Raw genomic sequence first — 21,423 nt, forward strand, 5'->3', positions numbered from 1 at the left:
TTTAGGAATTGGTTGATAATTTTTATAGAATATATTGATTTTAATGTAAAACTTTATGTTGTGAAATGACGAAAGTGTTCGTGATTTTTAAGTGTCTCAAACCTTCAAAACTGCGAAGTGTTGCCACCATTTTGGTCCTTGATTACCCGCTATTGGCATGTATATACAATTGGCTGTTGCATTGAACTTTGCTTGACATATGTCACGTTGTCTCTTCCAGTCGCTCTAAACCCACATCCAGATGCCACAGGCTGGCATAACGCCAGCGGCTTAAAACCCCCTACCTCACGTTAGTCGTTTGTCCCACGATAACATAGGCACAAATTAACCAAATTACTGCAACTTACCGCCCTGTCCGAATACTCCTGATGCCTACCACATTCTAAACAAGACGACCTGCTTCGTGCATAAGTGGCACGTTTTAGCTTCGGTAGGTAGATGCTCAGTGCTCACGTTTGTCGATAGTTTAGGTAAGAGCCGAACTGGGAATTAAAGTCTCGGTCGATTGCTGAATTTGAATAATATTATTGTGATAGACTGATGAAAAAGTGATAGACTGGATTAGGACGCACCGTATTGGTGTAATTTGGTGGGTCTAAAGGCCATATTTCTTCTCATATAAGAAGTAGCATGGCTGTCTATATAGTGAGACATCTAAATAAGATAGGATAATAATTATGAATGGAATCGTAGGTTAACATTAAACATGTTTTCACTCAACCACTGCAAAGGGAAATATTAGAACCCAATTAGGTATTACGAGTATCTGTCATTGTACAGTTTAGGCCACAAAAAAACATTTTATTGTTATTTAGATGAAAAAAATATTATTAATAAATAGCTACGATTGAGCCCAGTGGATACAACCTCTGCCTCCAATTGAGCCGCGATAGTCCATTGGATATGACCATTGTCTCCAATTGAGCCGCGATAGCCCAGTGGATATTACCTCAGCTTGCGATTTCGGAGGGTGCTAGTTCGAATCCAGTCCAGGGCATGCACCTCCAATTTTCAGTTTCAAACGGTGAAGGAAAAATATCGTGAGGAAATCTAAGAATTTTCTTAATTCTCTACGTGTGTGTCCGCATTGGGCCAGCGTGGTGCACTATTGGCCTAACCCCTCTTATTCTAAGAGGAGACTCATGCTCAATTGATAATGATGATGATTAGATATAAAAATTGATTTATAAAAACTAGGATAACGCGTTCGAAGATGGAAGCAAAGACTGGTTAATTACATAAACACTTGCAATCAGTATTACATAACCTAATTACAACAATATATTATATCAACATAGTCATAACAATAGCGTATGCGGCTATTGTATCCATAATAACTTATTGGAGATTACGTCCAATACCAATGTAGAGATTACCCGCATTAGAGCTAACGACCGTAATAATCTCTTAAGAAACAGGAATATTATCCGCAATATCCGAAAACTTTTTCCGCCGGATCACGCCTTAGTTTACTTTACGCAGCAATGAGAAATAATGACTTGTAAAACTTCTCACTAATTAGTGAAATAAGAAATATCAACAATATATCATATTGTGGGAAATAGTAGTCTGAGATGGATATGACTTCAGGTGGCACGACTTGTTTCCGTAAAGAGTGGGGAGTTAGAGAGGGGTACCGATCGGTTGGAGGGAACAACTTGCGATATAAAGCGCCCGTAGTGCGGTTAGAGATTATCCACATTAGACTAACGACCGTAATAATCTTTTAAGAAACAGGAATATTATCCGCAATATCCGAAAACTTTTTCCGCCGGATCACGCCTTAGTTTACTGCGTAAATGAGAAATAATGACTTGTAAAACTTCTCACTAATTAGTGAAATAAGAAATATCAACAAAATATCATGTTGTCGGAAATAGTAATCTGAGATAGATATGACTTCAGGTGGCACGACTTGTTTTCGTAAAGAGTGGGGAGTTAGCGAGGGGTATCGATCGGTTGGCGGGAACGACGTGCGATATAAGGCGCTCGTCGTGCGGTTAGAGATTACCCGCATTAGAGCTAACGACCGTAATAATCTTTTAAGAAACAGGAATATTATCCGCAATATCCGATAACTTTTTCCGCCGGATCACGCCTTAGTTTACTGCGTAAATGAGAAATAATGACTTGTAAAACTTCTCACTAATTAGTAAAATAAGAAATATCAACAATATATCATATTGTAGGAAATAGTAGTCTGAGATGGATGGCAGGTGGCACGACTTGTTTCCGTAAAGAGTGGGGAGTTAGAGAGGGGTACCGATCGGTTGGCGGGAACAACTTGCGATATAAAGCGCTCGTCGTGCGGTTAGAGATTACCCACATTAGAGCTAACGACCGTAATAATCTCTTAAGAAACAGGAATATTATCCGCAATATCCGAAAACTTTTTCGGGCCGGATCACGCCTTAGTTTACTGCGTAAATTAGAAATAATGACTTGTAAATCTTCTCACTAATTAGTAAAATAAGAAATATCAACAAAATATCATATTGTAGGAAATAGTAGGTAGTCTGAGATGGATGGCAGGTGGCACAACTTGTTTCCGTAAAGAGTGGGGAGTTAGAGAGGGGTTCCGATCGGTTGGCGGGAACTTGCGATAATATGCGAACTGGCATCATTGCGTCACTCTTTAGTAGGTACACCAGGCCGATTGACATTTATACGAAATTGAGATTCTATGTAAAATGTCATCCGGTGCTTACTAGTGGATATCGCATAGTAAGTAAATGACATTTTGTAAATTGATTTGTCGTTTATTTTAGTAGGTTGATAATAAAGATCTAAATAGTGAATAGGCCAGCTGGACATTTTATTACATCTATGGCGGCAGATATAAACAATAAAGTACCGGAAAGTATTTGCAAAAAATATTCGAGGGAACGCCTCACCTCACAGTCCCTGATTAAATAAACCGTGCATTTTATTCTCAAAGCAATCGCCTCGCCGTGAAATTTCGTACTTCCCGAAATGGAATAATTTTCTCTGCCTCCTTTTGATTATATTAATAGACAATATTTTCTTTGCCGGTACGAAAAAAAGCTCCCACAATCTACTCTCCCTATCGCTGGTATAATCTGTGCGAGAAATCGGTGTCCGGTGATAGGATAGGTCTTATGAGCACTACTATTGGCTTTAAGGTCACCACATTTTAACCGACTTAAAAAAAGGAGGAGGTTCTCAATTCGATGCATATATTTTTTTTAGGTTTGTTACCTCATAACATCGTCATTTATTAACCAACTAGCAGATGCCCGCGACTTCGTCCGCGTAGAATTCAGTTTTTGACAAATCCCGCGGGAACCAAGAATTTTTAAAGTAGCGTGTTAATCCAGAGTAAAATCTATTTCCATTAATAGAAGCGGCGCTAAAGAGTATCAATTATACAAACTTTCGCGTTTATAACATTAGGTAGGATCTTAAAAAATGTTTTTTTTTATTTGAAATGGTATACGTACTTCCAGATTGGTCCCGTTCCATTTTCAAAATCGGTTCAGTATTTTTGTGTTAAAATCAAAATAACTGAAATACGTCTTTGAAGTGAATTCCATTTTTATGTTAAAAAGATTGTTATAACGTTAGGTACCTACTTATTTACAATCTCAACTGATAAGTGACGATGCACTTGGAAATGCTATCGAACATACTTGTGAAAAATGTTAGTTTATTTAAATCAATTCCTATAATTTGTCCCAAAAAAACTATCTAAAACCGTATAAAATGATAATGATACATCAATATGGATCGTAATGTGATTTATTGTTTTAGCATCTTTTACATTGGCAATTGGCTTGAAACATAGCACATTATCTAAGAATTTGCATTATTCAATGATAAATTAATTATTGTGTTTATACTCACCTGATAACCAGTGTCGATACAAAATTTGTTTACTTCTTTTTTATTTGAGTTCCTATAAAATTGTTAAATTTAAAATAAAAAATGAATCTTAGCAGCTATGAGTTGTGATCGAGATTAAACAGTACCAACCCCAGATAATGGTAAAAAATGACACAAGAAGGTCGGAAGCCAATTTTCTCCCAGTCTTATCACAAAAATTTTTTCAAGTAATAAAGACGGTATTTATTCATTCAAATTTATAAAGTTTTACAATAATATTAAAACTACGTACCTAAATATCTAAAACTACATATTATAAAAATTAAAAAGAAAATATACTAAATTTAAACTATATCTAAAGGCTCAGGCGTCGTAGAATTCGTCCGAATCGACGATCATAGGTAAAGTGCCCAGAAGGCTGGCAGTATTGCCACGTTGTATGGCAATACTAATTCTTTGGCCTAAATATAGGCCAGCCTTCTGGTCACGGGAGGGGTCGATTAAACGCTTTGCTATTTCTTTGTAAAGAAAGCGTGTACTCGGACCCCACGGTCCTAGTGTTTCGACCGCAAACGGCTCAAATATGTAATCTCCGACGAGATTGCTATATTTGCGCCGCTTGAGGGTCTCTGCTGATGCAGCAGCAGCGCCTGCACATCCCATCGTACCAGGAAGATGTGAAGGCGCAAGGGTGTCTACGCAAGTCGCGTCCCACACCAAAGGCCTACCCATCTTCCATGGCATCAAAGACATGCCGTCTGGTCTCTTACCATCGTCACGCGCCAAACCGTTAGGTTCCAAAACGGCTGGCACGCCGGCGGTGACAAGAGCACGACGTATGATGTCGTTCAGGCTAGCGTGCCGCGGAATACGGCCAGTGCTCCTACTGCAAGAAAGACCGTGGTGTCCGAGTATATCGACTAGCTCTCCACAGATACAGCGATGCGGAGAAACACACGGAGCGCCTAAGCGAAGGCAGGTGGCGATACGGAATGTTGTGTCGTCCAACAAGGTACCAGTGCTGGACGAAGGAATTGCTTGTAGCCAAAGCCCCGATTCCCATTCTCCCACAGCCAGCAAACGGGCACGCTCCGCAGCGTTGGAGGAGCTACTAATGAGTTCCTCTCTTACCAGTCTGCAGAGCGGCTCTTCCCACTGTCTCTGGGAAAATAAATTTTTTGGTAAATCAGTGCTCGGACAAGCTGTTTTCCAAGCATTCATGGCCTCGGTCTTATACGACACTTCAAAATTAACCAGTGTGGATGCTAAAATTTTCCTGGTTAATTCCTCCGTGGCGTGGACCGAGGACAAGAAAGCTGGTAAGCTAACGTCAGAAATTTTGCGAATGCCAATGCCGCCCAAGCGTACTGGTAAAGTCGCCTGTAGCCACACTCGGTCATTCAAGGCCACATTTAAAATTTTACATAGAGAATTTTGCAAAATATTGTCAATGTGTGCCAAAGCTGGTAAGTTTTTCCAAAAAGGGGATGATCTTAGACAATGCGTAAATTTGGGGACGAAAAGACAATATCGAATAATAGTAAATGCAGATTGTATAGTAATTTCTAATAATCTGTCTGAAACTTCATGAAAATTTTGAATCTTTTCCTCTATAAAAGAATCAAACCCGTTGTCGAAAATTGGGGACCCAAGGAGGCGCAGGTTCGATTTATTTAAAATTTTAATATTGGGTGTTAAGACGTTGAATTTTGATATTGCCGAAAATTGGTCTATTTTATCGCTAAAAAAAACTTCACATTTGTTGGAGTTTAGTTCTAAACCAATTGATTGAAATTCATTTTTTAAAAAGGTCAGGTCTTTAATAATTGTGTCTAAATCACCTCCTAAAGTCCCATCATCTAAATACCACATGTTTAATTTTGAATTTAGCTGCCGAATTATAGGGTGTATCGCGAGGCTGAAAATAACTGGTCCGAGGGGGTCACCCTGCTGACATCCTACTGCAGATTCCAAAAGGTTGTCTTTATAGAGTAATTTTTAATCACAAAAATTAGGTTTTTAAGGAAAACACTTTCAAAATCTGATATTTAACTGCTATGTTTGTTATTGGCTTGCTACTGCTATTTTTTTTTTATTACTTGACTAGCAAATTTACCGCGGTTTCATCCGCTTAGTTCCCGTTTCTGAGAGAATTCGGGGTAGGAGAATAAAACATATCATAATTAATAACCTCGTTATTGATGCAACCAATGGGAGGAGGGGAGTTAACCAAAAGTGTCAATAACCAGATGTTTTTTTACTGTTGCTTAATTAATAATTATTCAACTTTACAACCACAATGTCCTAAGGTACAAATTGCGTGGTACATTACCTAGTTCCAACGCTCAGAAATTTTTATCCCAGTTTAAAGGGCCCTACTCACACATCTGCCGCAGGGGCAATCTGGGGTGCACGGCGGTTGTGGCGATATCGGGAGTATCTCTACACACTTGCCTGCCGTGCAGTGTTCCAGAATAAGCCGAGCTGAGCACACGTATTGAGAATGGCACCCATATTATCGACCGCTCAAAAGATTGGAGTAGCCTTGGCGCTTTCTGTGGTGCTACCTCAAAAAAAAAGGAAAAGGAGATACTGGGTGAAGAAATGGCTACAGAAAAGAAGTGAGTTATGCCACATGAATATTATAAAAGTACACATTTTGATTCTAAGCTGTTTGTACGTGCACTCCATGTGACAGCTGCTGACAAACTGACTGAGAAATTGCCCCAATCGCGCTACACACGCACCGACGGCAGGGACGACTTAGGGATCAAGGATAGTCTCGCGCCCCTGCCGCCCTGCCGCAGGGCCATCCTCCCAAATTGCCCCGGCATGCCTACACACATCACAATTAAGGATGCAATTAAGGGTCATCCCCACTCCTACATCCTAGATTGCCCCTGCGGCAGATGTGTGAGTAGGGCCTTTAAGTAACCCAGAATCAAAAATTTTGAGCGTCTCATCAAGATGATGCTACTCACGTAAAATTAACTTGATAGTAATAAGTTAAAAAAATCGGGTATACGGGGTCTTTGACACACACAAATAACGTTGCTTACAACTTTTTTTTTTTATTATTCATTACAAGTTAGCCCCCTGACTACAATCTCAACTGATGGTAAGTGATGATAGTCTAAGATGGAAACGGGCTAACTTTTTATAAGGAGGATGAAAATCCATACTCCTTTCGGTTTCTACAGGACATCGTACCGGAACCTACCGTTTGCCGGTAGGGTGGTAACTAGCCACGGCCGAAACCTTCCACCAGCCATCCATTTTCAACTGGTAAATGTTTTTTTTTTTAAATCGGTTCCGTAGATCTAGAGATTACTACCTACAATCTCACAAACTACCTCTTTAAAATATCGGTTCGGGCGAAATATGTAGCGTTCGATGTTATTATAAAATATTCAGAAATTTCAAGTGGGAATTCGCTATCGACGAATTGCAGTTGCTCGTTGACGTTTGTTTGTGGTCGTTTGTCTCGGAACAGCGAATTTTTAAGTCACCATTTTATTGGTGCATCGTCTGCCCATATTTACTCGTGAAGGTTTATAAATTCTACGATTTTTGCACTTTTACAAATGCTTTAATTTTCAAGTTGTCTAATGTTTTTTGGGTTTTCTTATTGTATCACGAGATTGTATCAAGAGATAAGAAGGGCCTATGTTTGTTTGTATGTTTATCACGTTTGTATATATATTGTTGTAATATCACGTGTCTCGGTGAAGGAAAAAAATCTGCATACCAGAGAATTTTCTTAATTCTCTGCGTGTGTGAAGTCTGCTAATCCTCATTGGGCCAGCGTGGTGGATTACTCGCCTAACCCCTCTCATTCTGAGAGGAGACTCGAGCTCAGCAGTCAGCCGAATATGGGTTGATAACGATTTGTAGCCATATTTAATAGACAAAGAGCCCGTGAACCCCAGACCTTTTTCATTTTATGAAAGCTGAAAGTTTGTCATCTTATGCTTACTATCTTATGCTCCTACCATAAGTAAGTACGATAGCCATTTATGCAGCTTGGACTTTGGCTTTGGAAGTTAGCAGGTTTTAAGGATCCAGACCCTCAACCGTCTAAGTATTATTGTAGGTGGTGTGATAAGTAAATTATTTTATATTTTTATTTGTGTCATTTCTTTGTTTACTAATTTTGTGCCTTTTCTGTTTCAGGTTTTAGGAGCACGCCACAGTATAAATCTGGTTCCTTGAAACCTGCTATCTCCTAAAGCCATTGTACAAACTCCATAGTTGGTTACGGTAGCTACTCATATATAGCAGGAGCATGAGCTGACAAACTTTCAGCTTTTATAAAATAACGAAGGTCTGGCTGTCGCTGGCTCTCCATCTATAACGGTTTATAAATGTTAATATTTTGGCAAAACCTTTAATTTTACTTATATTAACAATTTCCATTTGTTTGACAACAGAATACACTAGCACCATGAGATAACTACGAAATAAGATTCTTGTCATCAAAGTAATCTCGACTTGAATTTCTGAATTGGATTCTAAGGAGTCACTCTAACTGAAAATGGGCACTAATGTCAAATGAGTAAATAGGCAAAAGATCGATTGGTTAACAAATACATTTAGTAATAAATCTAATATATAAAATTCTCATGTCACAATGTTCGGAGGAGTATGGCTCCTCTCCTCCTCAGAATGAGAGGGGTTAGGCCATACGGGGATACGGGCCTATGACCTTCCTCGATGCGGCTGTCTAACACTAAAATATTTTTTTAAATCGGACCAGTATTTCCTGAGATTAGCGCGTTCAACCAAACAAACATACTCTTCAGCTTTATAACATTAGTATAGATATAGATAATAACTAACCTGTTGCTCTATAACCTCATCTATTGAAGTAAAAGTCTCATTAAAATGGTGATTAACTCCGTGGTTCAGATATTTCAGAGTACTCGGACAAACAGACAGACTGACAAAAACTTCAAAAGTAAATAACTTGAGAACTATTTTGAAATCACAGACAAACAATTTAATTTCCTACATAGGTATATATTGACTACTTGAAGTCGACGTCCGGCTTCTTATGGTCCCTCAACACGTCCTTTCTGCGCCTGACAACTGTTATTTCACAGACAATCTCATTTAGTTCAAGCAGGCTTTAACACAAGCACTTAGAAGTTTGACAGTTTAGCCCTCATTCGCACTAGAGCATTTTTAACGGACGTTTAAAAAGAGTTCAAATAAAGTATGAAGTTAAATGAAGGTCAACGCCCAATATTGAAAATTCAACACTGTTTGTTCGATGTCGTGTGAACATATACTTGGAAGTGCATTTCATCGTCGTCATCAACCCATATTCGGCTCACTGCTGAGCTCGAGTCTCCTCTCAGAATGAGAGGGATTAGGCCAATCCACCACGCTGGCCCAATGCGGATTGGCAGACTTCACAAACGCAGAGAATTAAGATAATTCTCTGGTATGCAGGTTTCCTCACGATGTTTTCCTTCACCGATTGAGACACGTGATATTTAATTTCTTAAAATGCACACAACTGAAAAGTTGGAGGTGCATCCCCCGGACCGGATTCGAACCCACACCCTCCGGATTCGGAGGCAGAGGTCATATCCACTGGGCTATCACGGCTCCATTTATCGTATTTGAATTATATTTTAGGGTCAGAAAGTACCCTTTGTTTTGCTCCAAGATCTCATTTACCATCATACCAAAATTTATCTTGATCGGTTCAGTCATTTAGCCATGAAAAGGTAACAGACAGACAGACTTACTTTCGCATTTCTAATATTAGAGTAGATATGAATATTATAATATCAGCTATCTAGTACCCATAACACAGGCTACTGTGTATGCTTATTTTGGGGCTAGATAGTGACGAGTACTGTAAGTATGGTTATACATATTATATTTAAAAAAAATCGGTTGTGTGTAAAGTCGATTACTGACGATAGTTAAACGTGACAACGTCATAAGAAAATACTGATGGAATGGTTGCATTTTTTAAAAGAAAATGTTCGTTTTTCTTTATCTTTATTGACCAGAATATACTTTATTTCTTATAAAAAATAGCAACCCTAGAGCGAGGGAACGACGCATGACGTCATCTTTTTTCGAGTGTGCAGCCGGGTCCATCGAATTATAAGACGTTGTCACGTCAAAAAGACATTAACCCCTACAAACTCACAAACTTTAACTCTTTATATAGTAAAAAAGATAACATTGTAGTTCTTTTTACGCAAATACCTAAAACTTATAGGTCACGTACATTTATCACTAACGTCGGACTCAAGTCTTTAATTAAAATGACTTATGAAACTCCACCAAAAGTCTGGTTTTAACGCTAGTTAAATTATCAGCCATTCTTGCCAAGTTTCCAGAGAAATTGCATTCAACGTGTACATTGGACCGCAATGGGCAAAACCGGCCCGCAAATTGTTTTCTCGCAATTTCGACTCTTAATCTAAATTAAATAGACGCCGCAACTAAGTTAAGAGTTCTCCGAGTAAAACAAACTTATACTTTTGATAATGTTCATCAGTTCATCATTATCAGCTGATGGACGTCTACTGCTGGACATCGGTGGCGGATTTACCGGCACGCTGGAGCCTGAGATGGCAAATTTTAGGGGGGGGGCACATTGGGCTAGCAGCAGCAGTGGGCATTTAGCTATTTATAAGAATAAGTATAGACAAGATATACAGGACAGGCCCTTTGTAGGGACTTTCCAAACATCACGATTCTGAGCCGCTTGCATCCAGCGAATCCCTGCGACTCGCTTAATGTCGTCAGTCCACTTGGTGGGGGTCGACAACGCGTCGAACGGGGTCGTCATTCCAGCATCTTGGGACCCCAACGGCATCGGCTCTTGGAAATATGTGCCCCGTAAAATGCCACTTCAGCTTCGCGACTCCTTGAGCTATGTCGGTGATTGGTTTCTCTGCGGATCTCCTCATTTCTGATTCGATCACGCAGAGATACTCCTAGCCATCGATCGTAGATAGGTATAAGTCACAGCATGCGCTTGTTGCATACTAAGTTAAGATGTGCGTGCACGTCTTTGAGTAATGACATAACATTGTGCGTTCTTTAATATGGAGGGGCCCATCTAACGATTTATATCGATGCTCCTGGCATAGCTCGTTCCATCGTCCGCTGTGTGACTCTGAGCCTTTATAAGAAGGCTCAAAATTGGTAGTAAGTTATATTTAAAAGTAATAAAAAAGTTAAAAGTAGGCGTTAATAAGTGGATAATCGAAAACTTTCCCCAAGTTCACTAAGATACCGAATAATTGAACAGTTTAGAAGTCACTTTGTACTCGTTTTATTTCCCAGAGCTCGTTCGTTGGTTTTTATAAAAAAACTTTTTGAATACCAAAGGTCAAAGTGTGAATTACTTTCCACGATATTATGAAAGTTTAACTTCCCTCAGCTTATCCAATAGAACTAGTGTAACAGAAGCAGAGCGTAACAAATATGTAAAGTTAAAAAGTTTCCTGCAATGTGTTCCTACATACTCATGCACAAAGTGCTGGAATTCGAGATGATTTTCAAATAAAAGTCGATTTCGTAGTAATACTTTGTAATAAAAGTATTTTTTAAATTCTTTTTTATTACTTGAATTTGTGGAATTTTTATTTTTTATTCTATATAACTATGGTCTTGTAATATCGACAATTTAGAATTGGTTAGTTGAACAGTTTATTTGAGTCTATCGTGCTTTAAACAGAGGGATGAAGAAGAAGGTGACGAAATGGAGACTCTTATTGTCGAGTAATTAAGACATTGCAACATTCAACGATTTTTATACTATTATACTACGATTTCTAGACGGTTTCCGTGGCGCAGTGGTATGCGCGGTGGACTTACAAGACGGAAGTCCTGGGTTCGATCACCGGCTGGGCCGATTGAGATTTTCTTAACTATTCCAGGTCTGAATGGGTTCTGATTATTTCAACGAAAAATCGTTATTTACGTATTTTCGTTGAAATAATCACGACAGATGACCGTTAAAACAGAAACATCGCAGCTATTTGATGTAAAATAACTGTGTTAGATAATCACAATTACGAAAATACGATGAAAAACGATGTAGTGAGTTATTATTTGAAGTGTACACTGAGTTACACAATAACCCAACAGGTGGGCTATCTGCTTGATCGGTGAATTATTTCCTATTAAATAAATAAAATCAAAGTCACAGTCAAAAGTCAAAATTTATTTATTTCAAATAGGCTTAGTTTACAAGCACTTTCGAAATGTCAGGTAATAATATTAAACTTAAGATAATGGTGACAATAATCATTCGAAAACATAAAATTAAAGTTACGAGGGTTCAAAACGCGCCTTGGTCCGAGAAGAGCCCACAACAAACTCAGCCAAGGTTTATTTTTTTTTATTTATCAGCATTTTACAAACTTATTTAAAATTAAGCACACAGTCGTATAAAACAGTTTAACACCAAGCTTTTTTATGATTTAAATACTCATTGACACTATAATAAGACTTTACTAAAAGCTTGCGTTTAATAAACACTTTGAACTTTTTGAGTGACATTCCAGTGGCTTCATGTGGTAGTTTATTATAAAAACGTATGCAATTGCCCTTAAAAGAATTAATATTTTTTTTATAATCTAGTGTGGTGTGCAATATAAAAACATCTCGTTAATACCAAATGATGTAGCATTCGAATTTTCAACCGGATATCCGGTTCGTTGCCATGACCTACGTAGATACGAATTACAACGCTGTCACTGCACTCCAGCTATGCAGTGAAGCACAGTTTCGTCCAGACTGCCTGATAGACACTGTAGACGCTGTCGGAATGTCGCTTCACACTGATTTACAGCTTCGAACCATTGATATACAACTGGTGTACCGGGTTCGGAAAAGTTTTAGTAAAGCTTCTTATTAATTTCATTTTATAACACTACCGAGTTACTATACTGCTTATATTTTTACTGTGGTAGAAGTATCGTTAATTAATATTTCGCAGAGAGAAATGGAAAGCCGTTATACGTTTTGCTCCGATAAAGTAAAGAGTTAAGACAGAAATAAAAAAACAGTAGTTACGCAAATCATTAAAATATTACATACTACTTATACCCACGGTTTCAACCACATAGTTCCAGGTTCCGTAAGAATCATCATCATCATTCATCATTATCAGCTGACGGACGTCCACAGCTGGACATAGGCCTCTTGCATGCATAAGCATAACGGTCTCAAGCTGCCAGGGGTCAGGCTGCCGGGGGTCGACCAACACTGCGCTTTCCGGTACGGGGTCGCCATTCCAGTACCTTGGGACCCCAAAGTCCATCGGCTCTTCGAACTATTGGCCTGCCCATTGCCACTTCAGCTTCGCGACTCGCTGAACTTTGTCAGTGACTTTGCTTCATCTGATATAGATACAGTTCAGTAGATCCATAGATTTTTAGCTGGGTGGGAGGCTTCGGCCGTAACTAATTACCACCTTACTTGCAAAAACATACCGCTAAGCGATTTACTGTTCCGTTACGATGTTGTGCAGAAACCAAATGAGGTGTGGATTTTCATCCTATTCCTAACAAGTTAGCCCGCTTGCATCTTAGGTGAGATTGTAGTCAAGGTCTAACTGTCTTGTAAACAATATATAAAATAAAAGATATTACCCCCCAAAATACCACAAACTACACTTCTTTACAATATTCGTGTAGACAAGATTAAACCTTATTTTTTGTATTTCACTGCGTGTGTGTCTCTTACCTGGAATTATCTGGCCTTTAAACATCGACGAATGTAAAGCAAAGGAAGCCCATACATTAAGTGTCACAGTTGTGTTACCTGGCGTGACTCCAAGCAGACCCCTGGCAATTGGGTGCAATGTTAGATGCTATCTGTGAGGTTGCGCTTTACATAATGCATTCGTGTTGCCCCCGATAACGTGCTGAAATATATGTGCCGGCGCTACGCTCGGACTACAGGAAGGGATAAGCTATAACTAATTGTGCAAATGTTTTATTTGCAAGCACAATTTTGAAATTTTATAGTATAAGTAAGTTTAAATAGTAAGCTAAACCAACCCACCACTCAACCCCTCTCCGCGCGCGCAATGCGTGCAGCAGCGCGTCGCGCAGCCGCTTCGCAGTTTGGATCGTGCCGCGATGCAAGAACCAGCTCATGACTAAGGGCCCCGTATGGGTTCGAAACTAGTCGGGCATACTCCGACGTAATATCACGTGAGTTTTAGCCGTGTTTCATAATCAAATAATACGAATAACACTCACGATAGTTTAAATTCTAAAATAGTAAGCTAAAGATGAATAGATGATGATTATGCGACGTGTATATTGCCAAAAACATTTTTTACGGCTCATTACTATCAAGTAAATTTTTTGTGAGTACCTTCATCTCGATGAGACAATCAACTTTTTTATTTACGAAAATTCAAGATTCTGGCAGCTGACAGAGTTATCAGGAAATAAAAAATTCTGAACGCCAGAACAAGATAATGCACCATGCAATTTGCAGGACATTGTGGCTGGTAAGTTGTGTAACGATCAAATTAATAACCACAAATGCAGTTTGTATAGTTTTTCATAACCACCAAGTGCATAGTTAAAGTATCTAAGAAATACAGGTTTCCAGTGCGAAAGATGTTAAACAGAACGACTTTATTGCAATTTCATAGCTCTTCTATAGTAATAAATTACGACAACAGTAAATATATGAGATATTGAATGATCTATACATCGGTATTTCAAAACCAATAACCCGTAGTTCCCAAGTAGAAAGCACAATAATACAATATGCATCGAGTTCGAAGTCTGCAAGTTATTGAGTTGCAAGTCAAACTGTTTAAGAATTCACTCGGGCACTGCCCAGATCTGCAGTTTAGTGGCCTGTTCGCTCCTTAGCATGTACCTAATCGAATATTAATTTATGAGCTTAGAATATTGACTTAGCACCAGATTGGGTGGCTGAAGTTTGGATGAAATTTGTAGAGCCCCCATTCGCACAAGAATTTTTTTAACGGACGTTAATAAAGCGATCAAATCTATACTAATATATAAAGCTGAAGAGTTTGTTTGATTGAACGCGCTAATCTCAGAAACTACTGGTCCGATTTAATAAAATATCTTCTTCTCTATGTTATGCAGTGGTCTCGGACGTCACTGGGCGAAGATTTGGTCAAAAAAATCGGTAGATTTGGTCCTAAAATCGGTAGATTACTAAAAAATACTCTCGATTTTTAATCAGAAGCCTTAGTTTTATCTAATTCGTCTGAACTCTGAAGTCTGAGGCTCATCATTAGACCGGCGAGGCAGTTAGAATACCTCTTTTTACCCGACTGCGTCAGAAGGAGGGTAATGTTTTTCGAGCGTATGTATGTGTGTATGTGTGTTAAATTATATTTAAAATAAAAGGTATGTCTTGAAGTCCCTAAAAATTTCGAAAAAAAAATATTATTATTAAAACAAAAAACCCGACTACTTAATGAACTGAAAAGAGAAAAACAAGTAGGTATCACAATATCTGTATAAAGTTCTGACTGATCCAACGGCCTCCAAGCATCTTTATCATTAAGGAACTCATCCATGGTGTAGTACCCTCGACTAAGTAAATGTTTTTTAACACATTGCTTAAAGCTATGCATCGGCAGGTCCAGTCTTGGGGATCTTGTTATAGAAATCTTGTTTTAAAATTAAACCCTTTAAGTGCTTAAATAGGGGTTGAAAGTTTATATTGATTTCCACGCAAACGAGGTCGTGGGCTTCCGCTATTTTAAATATATGTCTACTATATTCAATACATAAAAACAATAGTAGTTAATTATATAGTACAGAATAAGCATAACTCCAATTGAATTCAATTAAAACGTTTCCAGCGGTTTCCGTCAGTCTGGCGATCGGTTCAAAACACGCAGAGCTTGACGGAGATTAATGACTAAAGTCAATGCTTGGAAATGGCGGATTCACTTTGAACAATTCCCCTTCTGTCGCGGTCGTCTGCTATTTGTTAATAATATAAATTATGGCAATGTTTGATGAGTTTGCGATATTATATAACTAACTTCGTCCTCGTGGAGTTTAGTTTTTCACAAATCCCTCGGGAACCATGGATTTTTCCGGGATAAAAAGTAGCCTATGTGTTAATCCAGGCTTTAATATATCTCAATACCAATTTTCAGCTAATTCGGTTCAGTAGTCGAGGCGTGAAAGAGTAACAAACATCCATATCATCAAAATAATCAGTTTTCGCAAATCTCGGGACGCCATGGATTTTTTCAGCATAAAAAGAAGCCTATGTGTTAATCCAGAGTAAAATTTATTCCCATTCCAAATTTCAGCCCATACGCTTCAGTATTAGCGGCGTAAAAGAGTAACAAACATCCAAACATATACCCAAACATCCATACAAACTTTCGCGTTTATAATATTAGTAGGATTATAAAGCTGAAGAATTTGTATGTTTGTTTGTTTGCTTGAACGCTTTAATCTCAGGAACTACTAGTCCGATTTGAAAAAATCTTTCAGTGTTAGATAGCCTATTTATCGAGGAAGGCTTATAAGCTACATATATACTCAGAGGTACAATTATCCGCCCACTTTAATATACTCGCGTCATATTAAAGTGGGCGGATAATTGTGCCTCTGAGTATATTATTCCCGTATTTGTACGGGAACGGGAACCACGCAGGTGAAACCGCGTGGCGTCATCTAGTGGTATAATTTAACAAGCGTCTTTTTGGTGTACTAAAATAAGTAAGCGTCGTTAATGCAATGCCATTAAAAAATAATGTTTAACAAAAAGTTAAACAGCGAGATTTAGCTTGTACAAAAATTGAGGAAAAATCATTTCACCTCTGTTTTCGTTTTAAATTATCATTCCCCTCTGGAATTTGAGTTTACCTCGGCTGTTTTCTATTACACAAATGAATTTGCCCTAAGATGAATTGGATTTAGAAAATATATAAAAAATAAGTAGAGAAATGTTTGAATGCTGTTTACGAAATAAAATGGCCATTTTCTTTTTTAAAGTAATAATAATTGGTTGACCATGAAAGTGGCTGAGCTGACGGCAAGTAGAAAAACTTTGGGTGTAATCAGATGAAATATCAACGAAGAAAAAGGCTGGATCACAAAGGCGATCGCGTCCACACGCGATCAGTGGCGCGATCAGTGGCGAGCAGTGGCGCGCTCTAGGAAAGGCCTATGTCTAGCAGTGGACGGATACAGGCTGATAATGATGATGAAACAGAAGAACAGAAGACCAGGGAAGGGCAGAAGGGTTTATTGCACAGAAAACTTAATAATAGACTTAAAATTGGAATAAAAACACAACCTGAAATAATTAAACTGTATTTCAAATATCATAATACTCATTTTTAAACAAATCTTACTTATTACAAGGATAATACATTCATTAAATTTAACATAACATCACATAACATGTCATCATTCTTTTACCTAGACAACTCTACCCAACCAAAACTCAGAACAAAACCATAATCATTACTAAACAGCACAGATTAAAATATTTATCTCGATAAATGAGTTTTTATATGTATTTATATTTATAAAATAATAAAAAAAATAACAATAGAAACAGAAATAAGAAAGTACATGTGAGAATGCAATCATCAGCCTTTATTTACTTCATTTAGGGTCACTACCTACTGCACCACGTGGTCGTCTACTAAGTAGGTAAGTACTAAGACTTCCTACATGTAAGCCTCACTAGAGTTCGTTATATTTTCGCAATATATAACGTTTAACATAAAATGTCTTAGTTTTGCAATAACTCCTTTGTGTTATTTTCGCAATAACCGACAACTCTCATCGATGTATGTACTTCATAAATGTCATTAGGAACATCTGAATTTAATTCGCATATAGTTAAGTCAAAGTGAAAATTACGAAGTCTGCACCGAATTCTAGAAGTGCATTTCATTATATATTCAACTCGGGTATTAATTGTCACCGCAGACTTCAGTCAAGACGAGGTAGGTACCTTTGCTGCTAAACTAATATCGCTGAATACAATAAAAACAATTCTTGCAGGATGACAAAAACTTTACACGATGGTGTTACAAACACTGTTTCACGTAAAATTAATAAAAACTTTGTACTCAAAAAAATATGTTTAATTGCCATTGAGACCTTTACAACTCTATGAACTTTTCTGTATTCAATGTTCGACGAAGTTTATTGGGAAATTTGAATGGGGCGATACGGGACAAATTAATTTTTAATTAAATTGACAATATAAAATATACAAGTAAAATTATTGTTTGTCTTATTTTTTCTTAAGCACGTAGTAAGCCAGCTGGCCTAAGTATTTTCTATTTTGGTCTTTTGACCAGCAGAACTGTTGTGTTGTGCATAAGTCTTGTATAAGTCTAAAGTCTGCGGTTGTCTACAAGATTTTAGTGCAAATGACGAACTTTGATCCAATAGCGAACATTGATTTCCGCCTTAACCCACAGGTTTACGATCTCTCCGAAACACAAATTGGGGCAAATTATTCTCATGCGTATATTGCATATTTCATGGAAATAGAGAAAGAATGAGAAACTCTGCCAATGCGAAGCTGAGCGCCTGGGAGCTTTTATCGAAATATCTGCACATCACATTGAATACAAAAACTTGCATTTTCCTCTTTTAATTAATTTTAATCATTAGTCATAACTTTCATATCATTTATTTTTACTTATTATAACCATGTTTTTTACTTTGAATTTAACACATAATTTTTATTCCGAAAAATGCACGGTTCCCCGAGATTTGAGAAAACTGATGTTTTTGATGATACGAATGATTGTTACTCTTTAACGCCTCGACTAGCCTGGATTAACACAGCCATAAAAAAGGCCATAGTTCCCGAGGGATTTGTGAAAAACTAAATTCCACGCGGACTAACTCGTGGGCGTCCGCTAGTCATTAATAATGACAATATTATACAGTGTGCAGGCACCTTAGACTTAGGTTGACTGTATAGAGTGTGAAAGTGTTACCAACAAACAAACTCAATTTCACATTAATAAAGATAATGTTGTCCACCATGACGTGTCCCGTCAAAGGCGACACTTTGGCTTCATCGTTATGAGTGTGCCCGTACATGACTGGCATAACTTCAGACCTTTGGACTTGTATGACACTCAAATTTACCAACAGAATAATTGTTTGTCGTCACTTGAGGGGGACGAAGTAAACACACAGATTGAAAATATTTAACACCAACAAATGTATTCTGTTAAGGACACAGGATAAATTTGTTGGTGATAAATAATGTTAGAAAAAAAGAGGTAGATAGGTTATACGCAGACCGCAAGTGGGACGTTAAAACTATGCTAATTAGCAAACCTGAGCTCAGTCGCCGCACTGACATCGCGCCGTTGACAACGCCGCTGAAATGATTCTTGTGTGCCAGTTAAATATCGAATGTGGTTTATGTAACCTATCTACCTCTTTTTTTCTCTTACATCATTGGTGTTAAATATTTTTTACGACAAACAACTATAAATTCAATATATTTAATTTTTTTAATATACTAAATTGTTGAAACACGTTGTGATCATATACTTTTGACAGAGGCGGAACGTCTTGCGAGGCAGGTCCTATGCTAAATTGGTCTGAGGGCATAATCGAACTTTGGTAAGAAATTCCGGTTGCCGAACTCGCAGTATATTTCCACCACTGTTAAAGTGATAGACATTAGAAGGATTCCATCTGGACTTCTTTAAATGGCGTTTTGCGACGAGGTGTTCTAAACGCCTTTGCCGTATACGGATTCGTTATCAACCCATATTCGGCTCACTGCTGAGCTCGAGTCTCCTCTCAGTATGAGAGGGGTTAGGCCAATAGTCCACCACGCTGGCCAAATGCGGATTGGCAGACTTCACACATGCAGAGAATTAAGGAAATTCTCTGGTATGCAGGTTTCCTCACGATGTTTTTCCTTGCCGTTTGAGACACGTGATATTTAATTTCTTAAAAAGCACACAACTGAAAAGTTGGAGGTGCAGGTCGGATTCGAACCCACACCCGCCGGAACCAATGGCAGAGGTCATATCCACTGTGGCTCTCCGATAAACGGATTACAGCAGGAATTTTTTAATACACCCAGATTAACTTAACACAAAGGAGCCTTTAGAAGGTCAGTCTTGTTAGATCACTGTAAGATACAGTTCAGTACCAAACACGTTCATATACGTAAAATATATCCATCCAAGCATAAGATCCCTCTGCGTGTCCCGAGTGACTATCCCGGAATAGACCCGGTTCATTGTTGTCTCAAGGGCGCGACCCATTATTACGCGCATATAGCGACTGGTCAAATTATATCTATACATACCTAATATCCCTAATATTACGTGTGTAAACGAGTGATTTTGGAAACATATTATTATGTAAATTTCATGGGGGTGAGACGGTTTTAATGTAATTTTGATCAAATAATGTTTGTTTATTTTAAACTAGCGGTCACCCGCGATTTTGTCCGCGAGAAAATCGGTGCAAAATCCGACTTTTGGACGTTTTTTGTTTACATTAGTAATAGAGGTTTTTGTTACAGAGCTATAGCTATATAATGGAATTCAAAAAAAATTAAAATTCAAGCAATAAAGTGGTGAAAGAAAGGGGCGTCCGCTAGTGGTACATAAGACAGCTATTCCTTGGCAACTTCGTTGATGACACTCCCATCATGGGGGTTAGGACTGCGCGGGTGTAAAGTCGAGCGCGCGGGCCAGAGGGAAGGATTGCGCGGGTATGAAGTCGTGCGCGCAGGACATTTCTACCCCCCCTTCCAGCCCGCGCGGACCATGCGGAGTGTTACGAACGAATTTCCCAAGCAATACTATGCCTATTGGAACAGCGGTTAACACAAAATATTACAAGCTCGTATATAGAAAATTTCGATGTAACGTATATTTTATGAATTGAAATCTTCCCCAACTAAAGTAAACCCAAGCTCGACCCTTTAACGGCGTAACTAAACATCAAAGCGTATCAAATTAATTATGTATTTAGTTATTGACAGAGGCTTATACGCTGCTCATATCAAACCCTGAATTGTAAATGAGCGGCCAGGATTAAACAGTTCGCTTATTAGATCAGTGTATTATATGAAATTCTTCGCCTTCGATAAACGAGCTCCTTGTTATGACTACCTAATGTGTACCCACTTAATAGGATTGCGTTTGACTACAATCATAATCCTGGTGGAAAGAAATAGTGAGATCTACATTGGAGCGCGTTTGCCCAAAAAATGCCTATTAACTGTTGTTTTTAAGATGCAAGAATATATGATCAAACGAACTTTAAAGTGACGTTCGATTGTTATTTTACGAGTTACTTCATTTGAATACGTGATTTTTTACAATGTAGTTTCCCTTTTTACTTAGCAAATTTACACTTTTTGTTTTTTTTTATGTTTGACGTGCAAGAATATATGATCAAACGAAATTTCAGTGAAATTCGATCAGTATTATATGAGTTGCTTCATTAGAATACATGATTTTTTTACAATGTAGTTTTCCTACTTATTTGGCAACTTCGCATTTTTTGATTTTTTTTTTAAGGTCATGAATTTTACGTGTCAGAAAACAAACAAAAAAGT

This window comes from Bicyclus anynana, chromosome 21, assembly GCF_947172395.1.
Source record: "Bicyclus anynana chromosome 21, ilBicAnyn1.1, whole genome shotgun sequence".
Taxonomy (NCBI): domain Eukaryota; kingdom Metazoa; phylum Arthropoda; class Insecta; order Lepidoptera; family Nymphalidae; genus Bicyclus; species Bicyclus anynana.